We start from the raw sequence: 13,779 nt of genomic DNA on the forward strand, positions 1-13,779 counted from the left end.
ATGGGTTTTTCCGACAATCAGTGATGGATTCAGCATCATCAATCGACTCTTATTTCCAGACTTTTACCTCTTGCATTCAAACTCCACCATCTACCATGGTGGGATTCGAACCTGGGTCCTCAGAACATTACCTGGTTCTCGGATTAAGAGCCACTGGGCTATTGCCAAAATACAAACAAGTAATCAGGAAAGCTAATAGCATGTTACAGTTTATTGTGGAGGAAATGAATGAAGTAGTCAGTATGTTATGTTTCATTTGTGTAATCACTGCATTTCCAGAAGATGCTGAAGCATTCGAAGCAGTTCAAAGACGGTTTCCTTGACGAATACCCGGCAAGAGTGAATTGCGTTATGAGGAAAGGCTCAAAAGCCCAGGCATGTACCCTCGGGAGTTTAGAAGAGTTGTTGGTGATTTAATTGAAGCATATAAGTTCCTGAGGGGTCGTGACTGGGTAGACAGTGAAAGCATGTTTCCTCTTGTGGGGCTATCAAGGACTCAGGATCATAATTGAAAAATAAGGTTTATCCTATTTAAGACAGAGATGAGGATTTTGTTTTCTCTCAGAGGGTTGTGAATCTTTAAAAGCTCCTTCCTCAAAAGGCATTTAATGCAGATTCTTTCAATACGTTAAGGTGGAGGTAGATTGATCCTTGATTACTAAGGGGATGAAAGATTATTGGGCATAAGTAGGAATATAGCACTGAAGTTAGAATCTGTTCAGAGACTGAGCAGAGAGAGTTGAAGGGGATTACCATCTTAAGAGGTGGGTGCCTGAAGGAGGTATCACTCTCATTGCCAATAACATGTCACGTTGCTTGGCAGCCCGAAATGTTTTTGCCATCCTCTGCATATTAAAAAAAAAGGAGGAATGAGGCCCTTCAATGGAAAGTAACTGTTCACATAAGGCCTCAATAATACTAAGAGTGATCGGGCTCAGGGTAGTGCCTTTACCCCCGGACAGGGAGGCCCAGGTTCAAGTTGCAACCACTACACATCTGTATATTGAAATCTCTGAGCAGGTTGAATAGGAGAAGAAAAGTAGTTGGGTTACTTAATGATTTACCACTCCCCAAGCATGGTCTAACTGCAATGTTGAAGCAGCAAACATCAAAATCTGTACACCACCACTAAATTGATGGAAAAGTATAGTAAATCGCTCATGTACTGGCAATCCACATGGATCCAGAAATCAGTGCACTCTGCAATTTTACACCAAATAAATATTTCTGGCAAAAAAGAGACACACAGGATATTTTAGAGTCTGGGCCAAAGTGCTTTGTTGCATGAAATAATGTCTGAAATCAATCCAAAATGTCCAGCACTTCCAAACTGTGCAATTTCTGACATGCAAAACTACAACTGCAAGTCTTCAGCTTTCCTTTAGCACAACTGAATTAAAAGTTGTAATGTTTGCAAACATCACTTCAAATTTCTTGGTGGGCTCATTCCTGTCATCAAATTTGAGCGAACAGAGATAACCCCTCAGTGCTAGACTCTTTGGACAAGTGAAAGAGGCTGTACAAAAATGTCAATAAAATTTTAAATTGGTGTTTGTAACAGTTACACTATTTAAAAGACATTTGACAGTGCTTGGATTGGAAAGGTTGAGAGGAATTTCGGCCCAGTGCAGACAAGTGAGACGAATTCAGTTTAGGAAACCAGGTCAGCATGCTTCTGTGCTAGTGATAATGTGAACTGCAGATGCTGTGAAGCTGGATGCTTCTGTGCTATGTGATTCTACGACTGCATACAGTGGCTAGTATGGAGAATTATAAGCTACATCCTTTGCACCAATAAGCAACTGGGCCAGCTGAATACCCAGTTTTCACCAATATCTTGGAAGTGAATCTCCAAGAAAAATCATGGCTAGAATCATTGGGAAGCGGGACTTTGGTCAACAGGAGGCCATTCTCAAAGTGGCAAAATGTGGACCTCAATCTCAGCCCTAAAATAATCTCCTGCCGTATTGAATGAAACCAATGTTATTTTGGTCTTCATATCTTTCATCTTCTTGAAGGCTGAGAGGAAGCTGGATTGTAATGAAGAAGTAACAACTTGAGATTCTCCTTGACTTACTGCTCCATTAGACAGGACTTACGTTGGCCAGAAACCTGGTCAGGTATTTGATCACTCTCCTCCTGAATGACCATGCTTACTCAAACAATAAAGTGCATATAGATGGAAAAGTATATCTGATGTGGCAGTAGGACGGAGTAGACTTCACTAAGTTTATTTATGGTGATTACACAGCAGCATAAGTAATGCATGGTGCAGTGACTGTCAACTAGAAAATTGTTATTGAAAGAGTCAATCTAAAATACTATTCAGAATACTTTCACCATCATTGCCCTCAAAACATACAAGGACTGAAAATGAAGAGAAATTGGTGGAACATATCAGCACCACAATTATCCACAGATACCAAGTTTTAATATTGGACAGAAATTGAAGAGTAAACACAACAGGTCTAATTTGCTGATGCAAGTTTTTTTTCCTTTCCAAAGGAGCTCTTGAACATAATTTGCTCCTGCCTTAGAATTGCTTGAATGACAAAAATATTGCAATGAAGAACCATTTCCCACATTTGGGCTTGTGTCACCTCTTTGCTGAATTCACCTCAAGTTAGTGCCATTGCTGCGTGTTCATATTTAATGACAACTGCTGCCTGTCTATTTATTCGACTTAACACAAATATTTTCCTGAAGGTGGTGCCAGCTGTCTTCATTGTCTTTGGTCTGAGTCAGAAAGCAATGGGACTTGTTAGGCCAGTGCTGCTGTGCAGTAGTGAGGGAGAATTGCTCTAATGGAGCAGTATTTTGGAGGAGGAGTTGAATCAATTCTTTTATTTTCCATTATTCTTTTCAGAGACACAAGCATCACTGACAAGGCTGATAGTATGGCCTACCTCTCAAAGGGAAGGCTAGCCGAGCCAGCAAGTTAAGCAAATCTGACCGAATGGCAAATACAACTTGGCTGGGGGCCGAGTGATAGAAAGTGGGTAATTTTGTTGGTGCAGACATGATGGGCCAGAAGGTCACTTCTGTACTGTATGACTATGATTCCATACAACATTGGACACTAAACTGAGCATTCAATAAAGAGTGAATGTAAAAACACTATATTGTTTTTTCACAATAAAGAAAATGTTTCTAATTCCCCTATAACAATTAATGCATGGCAATCATGAAGCATGCCAGTATAGCTGTCTGACTAAGCTAGTCTCAGTATGGGATACATGAATAACTAATGCGGTGCGAAACATTTACAAGTGAGATTTTGTTTGGAAAGTCACTCATGACACCTTTGTGCCAGCACATCTTATGCTGAAGGCAATGCAATTCAGCAGTACAGTTGTGAGGTAAAACTTTCCTGTTTGCCCAAAAATTCATGAATAGCTAGATCCTGGACAGAGCATTATCAGCTGGATTTTAACAGTGAAAAGCTTTGCCTATTGCTAAATCACATGTTTTGCATGCGTATTATTGGCACGTGGAGGTTTCATCATAAGCATGTGGGAAAAGGTAAGAGAGAAAGTGGAAATTACGCTCAGTTCTGGTTATGACATCGAAAATGTGGAAGCTACATTCAGGTCTGGTAATAACACTGGAAACGTCATGTTGTTGAGAAAATTGTGGCTGATATTCTTGAACCTTTTGAAGTAGAAGTATGTAAGACATCTTCGTAAAACATCTTCAGCAAATTGATGTACCCTGCATACAGCATACCCTTTATCTATTCATCCAGTCACTTCTCCCATTAAATTTGTTAAAGACAATGATGCTGAAAATTGTGCGAAACCAAAATGTGTAAAATTAGCTTCCTACACTATCAGTTAGAAACAGAGAAAAGAACTTGAATCAATATAGGAACAACCATGATTTTCCAAAGCCATTTACAGATAATATACTTTTTAAAAAGTAGTTACTGTTATTATGTGGAGAAATGTAGCTACCAATTTGAGCACAGCAAAGTTGCAACAATAGCAGTGAGAAAAATAACCAGATAATGTGTTTTATTGACTTTTTGTGAGAGATTGACAATGCTGTCTGATTTGGCCCACTCATCCCATACATCAACCAGAGAGGGCAGTTTGTGGCCTCAGGTTTTCAGCACATTTTTAAGCCAAGACTTTCACTCATTCAGTACTGCGTTTTTGATACATCCTGAATTATGGATCCAATGTGCACATACAATAGACCTTGAACCGATCACTACTGGCTCAAAAGCAAGTGTTCCCATTGACTTGAGGCTGACACTTAACACTTCTCAGTTTTATCACTCACCTTAGGCTACCCTGAACATTTAATTTCTTAAAAATGTAGTAAAAGACCTCCCCTGTATTTTAATAACTTTTTTGAAGTCAGGAAGAAAACTGTCCAGAGTTAATTTGTAGACAAAGTACTGGTAGCTATACACATTTGAAACTGCATCGACGGCGGCTCCAACAAGCTTCACAAGATTAATTCCAGAGATGAAAATCTTGTCTTGAGGGGAAATTGAGCAGTTTTAGGCCAATACTCCCTGGAGTTTAGCAGCAGGAGGAAGAGATCTAATAGAGGTATGTAAGATGCTAAAGGCAATTGACAAAGTAAACATAGAGTGGATGTTTTCCCTTGTGGAGCAATTTAGAGTGAGTAGTTTTAGGCTATAGGGTGGCAGAATTAAAACAAAGATGATGAGAAATTACTTCTCTGAAAGGCTCATGAATCTGTGGAAATCACTAATCCAGGCTGCGGTGCATGCCAAGACATTGAATAAGTTCAAGGAGGAGATAGACAGATTTTTGATTCAAACCGGGTTAAGGGTTATGAGCAGTAGACAAAAAAGTGGAGTTAACACCGAAATGAAATCAGCCATGATCATATTAAACAGTACAGCAGGCTTGAGGGGCTGAATTGCCTACTCCTGCTGCTAAGTCTTTTGGACCTGAGGAACTCCCCTCCCACTCCCCGGGACTTCGGCAGTTATCAGATTTAAAACAGACATAAAGAAGAATTACTTCTGTCAAAGCGTTGTGTATTTGGGGAATTTATCAACTAGAACTGTGATGGTCATCAGGACACTGAATAAGTTTTAGGAAGACATACACAGAGTTTTGTTAGTTAATAGGTTAAAGAGTTATAGGAAGCAACCCAGAAAGTGGAGTTGAGAATGGGATGAGATAAACCATTATCATATTAAATTGCAAAGCGGGCTTTGTTTCTGGTATTCTAAAATAAAATAGTGTTACTTTTCCTGCTGTATTGTTGTCAGACATTAGGCCAATGGTTTTGCATTATGAGTTCAAAGCAGATTGTTCAAGGCAAAGGCAGAGACAACGACTGTCTTCAGATTGAGGCTTCTTTCGGATTCTTATTATTGCGTTTCAACACTGAATATTAGTACATATGGTACAGTGAGATATACCGTGCTCTACCTTACTTTTACTCTATCTTAACCCTGCATTGTGTTTTTATGACCAGTGAGAAGCAACTTCATGACATTATTATAAGTTTGTCCCAGGCTCCTAAAGCTATTACACGGTATTGACCAAACAATTAAAGTTCTATGGACCTAAATTGATTAAATTATCAGTTCTATACAATATCTATAGCTCAATGTGACCCAGATTTTTACCTCAAAAGCCAGGTGCCCATGACATCAATGCAAACTCATCCAATTAGCTCAATATATCAGACATTTCCTTCTGTAATGCGGAAAGGCGACTAAATTAATTGATAAAAGTCAGAAGCACTTTAAAACATTTTTCATGACTGGAACATTTGATGATGGCATAAGCATTACCTTCACAGACCCTGCAGATAAACAAATTCTCCAGTTCTATTATTCTAACCCTCTGAAACCACTCAGCATTCACACAATCTTCCCTCATCTTGCACTGCTCCTCCGTGACGTGATCATTGAACTACCATCCAAACAGCCATGCTGTAAATATTTCACAACTCCTTCTTTGGCCCTTTGAATGTTTGACCTTACTAAGGGAATCATTCCTTTTCAGTCTCTTCTGTGTGCCTCTTCTCCTGAATGTTCAATACATCATCCAAAGGAATCTCCCTCCCTATATATGAAATTCTTCTGAAGAAAATTATTTTGCAGCTGTATTTTCTGCCTGTTCTAATTCCTCTACTGCACTTACAGAGAGCATTTGAATATTTCTTTCTGAAGGCAACTCAGAAACAGAATGTTTGAAGAATCATGAACAGCAGCATCAAAAACAAAATTCAACAACATGATACAGAATGAACATTATCAATAATGAGCTGGGCCTGACATCAGAAGGACAAGAAAGTTATGAGCTGAGTGTGCAAAATAAAGTTAGGTCCTACAACCTCCTGTCTTATTGTCCTATTCTTATTCTCCTGTTTTCTCTATCACAAGAAGCCCATCTGCAATTGAAGTGCTTCACTTTACAATATCAATTACAAGATCGAGAGACAGAAAAAACCACTTTGATTCATCTGACCAGCCCTTGAATTCAAAAACAGAATGGACAACAGTAAAACTTTGCATTTGTAAAGCTCCTTTCAGGGAGCATAATAGAACATAGAACATAGAACATAGAACAGTACAGCACAGAACAGGCCCTTCAGCCCACAATGTTGTGCCGACCATTGATCCTCATGTATGCACCCTCAAATTTCTGTGACCATATACATGTCCAGCAGTCTCTTAAATGATCCCAATGACCTTGCTTCCACAACTGCTGCTGGCAACGCATTCCATGCTCTCACAACTCTCTGCGTAAAGAACCTGCCTCTGACATCCCCTCTATACTTTCCACCAACCAGCTTAAAACTATGACCCCTCGTGCTAGCCATTTCTGCCCTGGGAAATAGTCTCTGGCTATCAACTCTATCTATGCCTCTCATTATCTTGTATACCTCAATTAGGTCCCCTCTCCTCCTCCTTTTCTCCAATGAAAAGAGACCGAGCTCAGTCAACCTCTCTTCATAAGATAAGCCCTCCAGTCCAGGCAGCATCCTGGTAAACCTCCTCTGAACCCTCTCCAAAGCATCCACATCTTTCCTATAATAGGGCGCCCAGAACTGTCCTATGATATTTCACAGGAGAGTTGTCAAAAACAAAAATTGCGAGCAACCCTCAGAAGCAGGGATAGTTAGCAGGTGGCTGAAATACCCAAGACCAGGTTGCTAGACATTTAAATGCACGGCTGCCATTAGCAGAGTAATGAAAATTCCTCCCTGAGTATGGGAAATCAGTGGGCCCACCGTACTTCAGATGGTAGATGTAAATTGTGAGACATGTACATTGTCAACTGACTAAATTGAAAAAGTTTCCCACTTTTGGAATAGTGAGATGGCATTTATGGCACGCTTGAGAAGATTAGGGTTTTGACACCAATGTTGGTAAAGGGACTGAGCCTGTGTCATTTATGCTCGGGTATATCCAACAGTTCGATACGAGGGACATTCTTTCACCAGCTATGTCTGGATGAACACAGCAGGCCAAGCAGCATCTTAGGAGCAAAAAAGCTGACGTTTCGGGCCCAGACCTTTCACCAGAAAAGGGGGTTGGGGAGAGGGTTCTGAAATAAATAGGGAGAAAGGGGGAGGCGGATCGAAGATGGATAGAGGAGAAGATAGGTGGAGAGGAGACAGACAAGTTAATGGGGCCAGGATGGATGAGCCTGCAGAGGTGTGTGTACGAGGGAAGGGAGGGAGGGGATAGGTTAGTCCAGGGAGGACGGACAGGTGGGATGAGGTTAGTAGGTAGGAAATGGAAGTGCAGCTTAAGGTGGGAGGAGGGGATAGGTGAGAGGAAAAACAGGTTAGGGAGGCGGGGACAAGCTGGGCTGGTTTTGGGATGCAGTGGGGGCAGGGGAGATTTTGAAGCTTGCAAAATCCACATTGATACCATTGGGCTGCAGGATTCCCAAGAGGAATATGAGTTGCTGTTCCTGCAACCTTCAGGTGGCATCATTGTGGCACTGCAGGAGGCCCAGGATGGACATGTCGTCTAAGGAACGGGAGGGGGAGTTGAAATGGTTCGCGACTGGGAGGTGCAGTTGTTTATTGCGAACCGAGCAGAGCTGTTCTGCAAAGCGGTCCCAAAGCCGCTTGGTTTTCCCAATGTAGAGGAAGCCACAACGGGTACAACAGATGCAGCATACCACATTGGCAGATGTGCAGGTGAACATCTGCTTGAGGTGGAAGGTTTTCTTGGGGCCTGGGATGTGGGTGAGGGAGGAGGTGTGGGGGCAAGTGTAGCATTTCCTGCAGTTGCAGGGGAAAGTGCCGGGTATGGTGGGGTTGGAGGGGAGTGTGGAGCGCACAAGGGAGTCCCGGAGAGAGTGGTCTCTCCAGAAAGCAGACAAGGGTGGGGATGGAAAAATGTCTTTGGTGGTGGGGTCCGATTGTAGATGGAGGAGGTGTCGGAGGATGATGCATTGTATCCGGAGGTTGGTGGGGTGGTATGTGAAGATGGGGGCGATTCTCTTAGGGCGGTTATTGCGGGGACGGGGTGTGAGTGATGAGTTGCGAGAAATGCGGGAAATGCAGATGTTCACCAGCACATTTGCCAATGTGGTATACTGCATCCGCTGTACCTGTTGTGACTTCCTCTACATTGGGGAGACCAAGCAGAGGCTTGGGGACTGCTTTGCAGAACACCCATGCTCGGTTTGCAATAAACAACTGCACCTCCCAGTCGCGAACCATTTCAAGTCCCCCTCGCATGCCTTAGATGACCTGTCCATCCTGGGCCTCCTGTAAAGCCACAACGATGCCACCCAAAAGTTGCAGGAACAGCAACTCATATTCCGCTTGGGAACCCTGCAGCACAATGGTATCAATGTGGATTTCACAAGCTTCAAAATCTCCCCTCCCCCCACTGCATCCCAAAACCAGCCCAGCTCGTCCCCACCTCCCTAACCTGTTCTTCCTCTCACCTATCCCCTCCTCCCACCTCAAGCCGCACCTCCATTTCCTACCTACTAACTCCATCCCGCCCCTTGACCTGTCCATCCTCTCCAGACTGACCTATTCTCTCCCTCTCACACCACCTATACTCACCTCTACAGGCTCCATCCCCGTCCCTTAAACTTGTCTGTTTCCTCTCCATTTATCTTCTCCTCTATCCATCTTCGATTCACCTCCCCCTCTCTCCCTATTTACTTCAGAACCTTCTCCCCATCCCCCTTTTCTGATGAAGGGTCTTGGCCCAAAACGTCAGCTTTTGTGCTCCTAAGTTGCTGCTTGGCCTGCTGTGTTCATCCAGCTCCACATTTTGTTAAAAATGCAACTTTAATTGATGAGTACATGTTGAAAAATGGTGAATATTTTTAGCAGGGCTTTTCATCTGAGCTGTTATTAGTAAACTATCATCACCACTGATCAGGAATATAGGAACTCAAGGGCACTTATTACCTTGAGCCTGTCCCACCATTCAAACAGATCATTGTCAATCTGTGATCTGACTCCATCCAATTGAGTTTGCCCTGCAGTTCTGAAAATGTTTGGTAACATTCAAGTATCCATGTCAGATTTCAAATTAACCAATGACCTTGCATGATTTGGAAGAGGATTTAAATTCCATTGATCTCCCTTGCAAAAGTATTTTCGTGCTCCACATCTGAAACATCTGATTCCACGCTGTAGGACTTCCTAATTAATGGAAATAATTTCAGCCGACCTTACAAATACACGTGCCTTAATATGTCAAAGAAGTCCATTCAGTAACCCTTGGAATTTCTCATTTCGAGGGGAATAGAACCCAAATTTCTGTTCACACCACCCCACGGGATTTCATCCTTGAAGTGCAAATAACAACCTGGTAAATGTCACTAAAAATGATGAAATCATAAGGTTTTGTGTCAAGAAAGTGGAATAGATGTCTCTGTTAAATGAGGTAGAAGCCAAGGTTTAGTGCTTGATACATTTGAATGTCGATTAAGATACAGATTTAAAATAATTGTACTTAAATTTGGGCCTGAAAATGATGCGTGCTACAATTACCAAGTCACATCTTTGTCATTTTTCCATGCCGCTCAAACACAATGCACTAAAAATCTGACTAACAATTTAAAGATGAGCTGTAAAAATAACAGTTCCCTGTCAGGGACTTTTAAACTGAAACAAGGTAATGAATTTTGTAATGCTTCGTCAACATTAAATCAACCTCTGTTTTATCAGTAATTATTGGCTTGCACTTCAAAACAATTTTCAAGAGTAACAGTCATTATGCTAGCTCTTGCTCTTTAACTGCATATGCCATTAAATCATTTTTTTTTGCACGAGTGGAGAACAACCAATTATTTTTAATCTGTCACCAACATTTGAGTGTCTGAAGGTGACATATACCAACATACCTGCGGGGTAGAACAGGGTTCAGTCCTCAGGCCTCACCTATTTTCAATCTATATTGATAATCAGGATGCAGGGATAGAAAGTATGATAGCTAAGTTTGGAGATAACAGTAAAATAGGTTAGAAAGTGAGCTGGAAGGGAAAAAAAAACTGAAATTTGCAAATACATTTGGGTAGTGTAATTGAATGGGCCAAAATTTGGCAGATGAAATATAAGGGATAGGTGTAAGTTACCCATTTTGCTTGGAAGAAAAGAAAGGCATCTTATTATCTCAATGGAGAGAATATTCCGTGTGCTTCAGTGCAGAGCGAGCTGGATGTCCTCATACATGAATCACAGAAAACTAGAATGCAGATCCAACAGATAACAAGGAAGCAAATAGAATTTTTGCATTTATTCCTAAAAGAATGGAGTATAAATATTGGGACGTATTGATGCAACTGTACAGGTTATGAGTGAGAGTACGTTTGGAGGACTGCATACAATTTTGGTCCACTTACTTAAGAAGGGATGAAATTGCATTGGTGGCATTTCAGAGGCTCAATAGATTGATTGCAGAGATTAAAGAAAAAAACTAATCCTAAAGCAACATGCAATGTATGACTGTAAATTGTGCTGCATTTATAATTGTCACCCAACCGCCTACGACCCAGCACTTATCCTCACCCATTCGTCCATGGTAACTTTGAGTGAGATGCCACTTTAATAATGTTGTCAAGCTATGCGGCTTTGAACTCTGTAGGTTTACTCTATCCTGAGCTGTCACAGTTTGGACAGTGAGGAAACATCCATTGGAACAGCAATATATAAGAAAAGCAACACTGCATTGTTTTACACTTAATTTCCGAAAAATGTTGAGAGGTAACAGTTTCCTCAATGAACATATTTGATTTGTGCTACATTTGTTCATGATTAATGCAATCCTCTTTGTATTACGCCTTTAAAGAAAAACAACAATTTTTTAACACTCGATGGTTGACAGAATAAGTCAGGTCAGCTGAATTATCCTGAATGTGAGCTCAGTCGTGTAGTATGCCCTTCTCAGCATAAACTATCCACTGGCTAACACTGAGCACATGACAAATCAGAGAACATTGTTACAAGTCTCTTCTTCTTTGGTAGCAGACTTAATGTTTTCAATAAGGATCATGAACTTTTACCAGTAAAGAAAAAGAAACGGTTTATTTGGATTTATATATTACCTCATTCTGTCAAAATACCACAAAAGAAATCATGTTCACACAACGAGCCACTTTTGAACTGTGGTCCTTTTAAGTGATTTCACATCTGTTTTAAAATTATAGCGTACAATAAAATTGTAAAGTTCAATAAGTTGAATAGTTAGTTCATTCATTTCTCCTGATTAAGGGAGGAATGTTGGCCAGAACAATGGGACACTCCTCCTCACTTTAAATAGTCACTCGGGATCTTTAAATAATGATCTGAATCAATTGAATGAGCAGCTGAGTGAAGACTGATCTTCATAAGTTTAGATTTTTTTCCTGATTTCTTGTTGTGGAGTTTGAATGCATGTCTTTATTCTCAGAAATGATGATATGGCCAATTGAACCAAGCTGAGGTAGCGCTGTGCTGTAATTATTGAAAGCAGAATATTATGTTCTGGATCTTACTTCTTTGGTACTTTCTGCTCTCTTATTCATATCTTCATTTGTCATTTCAAGCTGCCATTACATGTTCCAATTAAGTCACCTCTCTAAACTCCAATGGGTTCAAGGTTAATCCGTCCATTCTTTCTTCATAAGACAACTTAGCATTCCCGGTATCAGTCGAGGAAATGTTCTCTGAATTGCTACTTAAATAAGGAGACCAAAACTGTACACAGTGCTCTATATACGATCTTAACAGCGCCCTATCTATGTGAAATATACCAAAGCTTCTTTTGGATTCAGCTCCCCCCACGATAGCTAATAAATTCATATGACCTTATTCGCTGTGCCTGAATGCTAGCTTTTTTGTGATTTGTGTCGTAAGGTACTCAAATCACTCTGCATCTCAGACCTTTATAAGGTCGGCTTTTTATATTCTTACAATAAAATGGACAATTTCACATTTCCCAACACCATAGTTTAGTTGCATGAAAATTTGTATGCCGTATAAACCTAAATTTTCTTCCTGACCATTTAAGGCCCATTTATGCACACAGTCTTCCTGTTAGCAAACCAATATTCTATGTCAATATGCAATGCCCTGCACATGGACTTTATTTTCTGCAATAACTTTTGATGTGGCATCTTATCAACGGGCATCTAGAAATCTAATTCAAATCATGTTACACTCTAAATGTTCCAATAAGTTATAAGTATCATATTTAAGCTTAATAAAACTGTTTAGATTCTTCATGATTACCATGAACTTTTTGAAGTGCCTTGCTTTTTCATCCCTAATGGTGACTTCTTAGACTTTCCCTCTGACAGATGTCTATGCTTATGTTGACTACATACGGATTCATCATGCCATTCCCTTTCCTAATCTTTCCATGCCTCTAATTTTTCACAAAAGTCTGACTTCCAGTCCTGAATGAGGCCAAACTGCATCTAACAATGTTAGGAAGACTCAGACCATTGTCTTCAATCCCTGACACAAACTCAATTCACTAGCCTCTGACTGATTCTCTTTCCTGGATATTGTCCAAAGTTAAAGCTTACTGTACTGTTTGTAGAGATAGTAAGGACTGCCAATGCCGGAACCAGAGATAACACAGTGTGGAGCTGGAGGAACCCAGCGGGTCAGGCAGCATCAGAGCAGCAGGAAGGCATTTCTGAAGAAGGTTTCCAACCCGAAACCTCAACCTTCTTGTTCCTCTAACACTACCTGACCTGCCTGTGTTCCTCCAACTCCATACTGTATTCTCAGTACTGTTTGCAACCTTGGCATCCTTTGTGGCCTCAAGGTCAGCTTTTGATACTATATTCACTCCCGTATCAGGCCTGTTTAAATCTAGCGGTTGGCAATCTGGCCACCATGTGTAAGTAAATAATTAAGGGTAAACTGAGATTGTTCAAAACTCAATTGACACCCAACCCTATCTACGCCTTAACTTGGTTGGTGTGGGAAGGTAGGTAGGCAGTAGCCATCCAGTCCTTATCTTTCATGTTTATAAAAATATAGGAAGGTGGGCTGGTACTATCTTTGAAGAATAAAAACTGAAAGAACTGCGGGTGCTGTAAATCAGGAACAAAAACAGATGTTGTTGACAAACCTCAGCAGGTCTGGCAGCATCTGTGAAGAGAAAATCAGAGTTAACATTTTGTGCCCGGTGACCCTTCCTCAGACCCGAAATATTAATTCTGATTTTCTCTTCACAGGTGCTGCCAGACCTGCTGAGCTTTGCCAGCAACTTCTGTTTTTGTTACCACCTTTGGTGAGTTCCCTTTTTATATTGATGGCAGAAGATAGTAATCCCTTTTCCTTCCACACCATTGAAACTTTACC

The 13,779-nt window shown here is 40.9% G+C and overlaps 1 protein-coding gene across 1 annotated transcript in view; it reads right to left on the reverse strand.

Moving 5' to 3' along the window:
* The window catches only part of tenm3 (teneurin transmembrane protein 3), a 3,293,451-nt gene that overhangs the window by 2,182,997 nt on the left and 1,096,675 nt on the right, over window positions 1-13,779 (reverse strand). The window lies entirely within an intron of this gene.

This window comes from Stegostoma tigrinum, chromosome 3 (genome assembly GCF_030684315.1).
Source record: "Stegostoma tigrinum isolate sSteTig4 chromosome 3, sSteTig4.hap1, whole genome shotgun sequence".
In the NCBI taxonomy this organism is placed as follows: domain Eukaryota; kingdom Metazoa; phylum Chordata; class Chondrichthyes; order Orectolobiformes; family Stegostomatidae; genus Stegostoma; species Stegostoma tigrinum.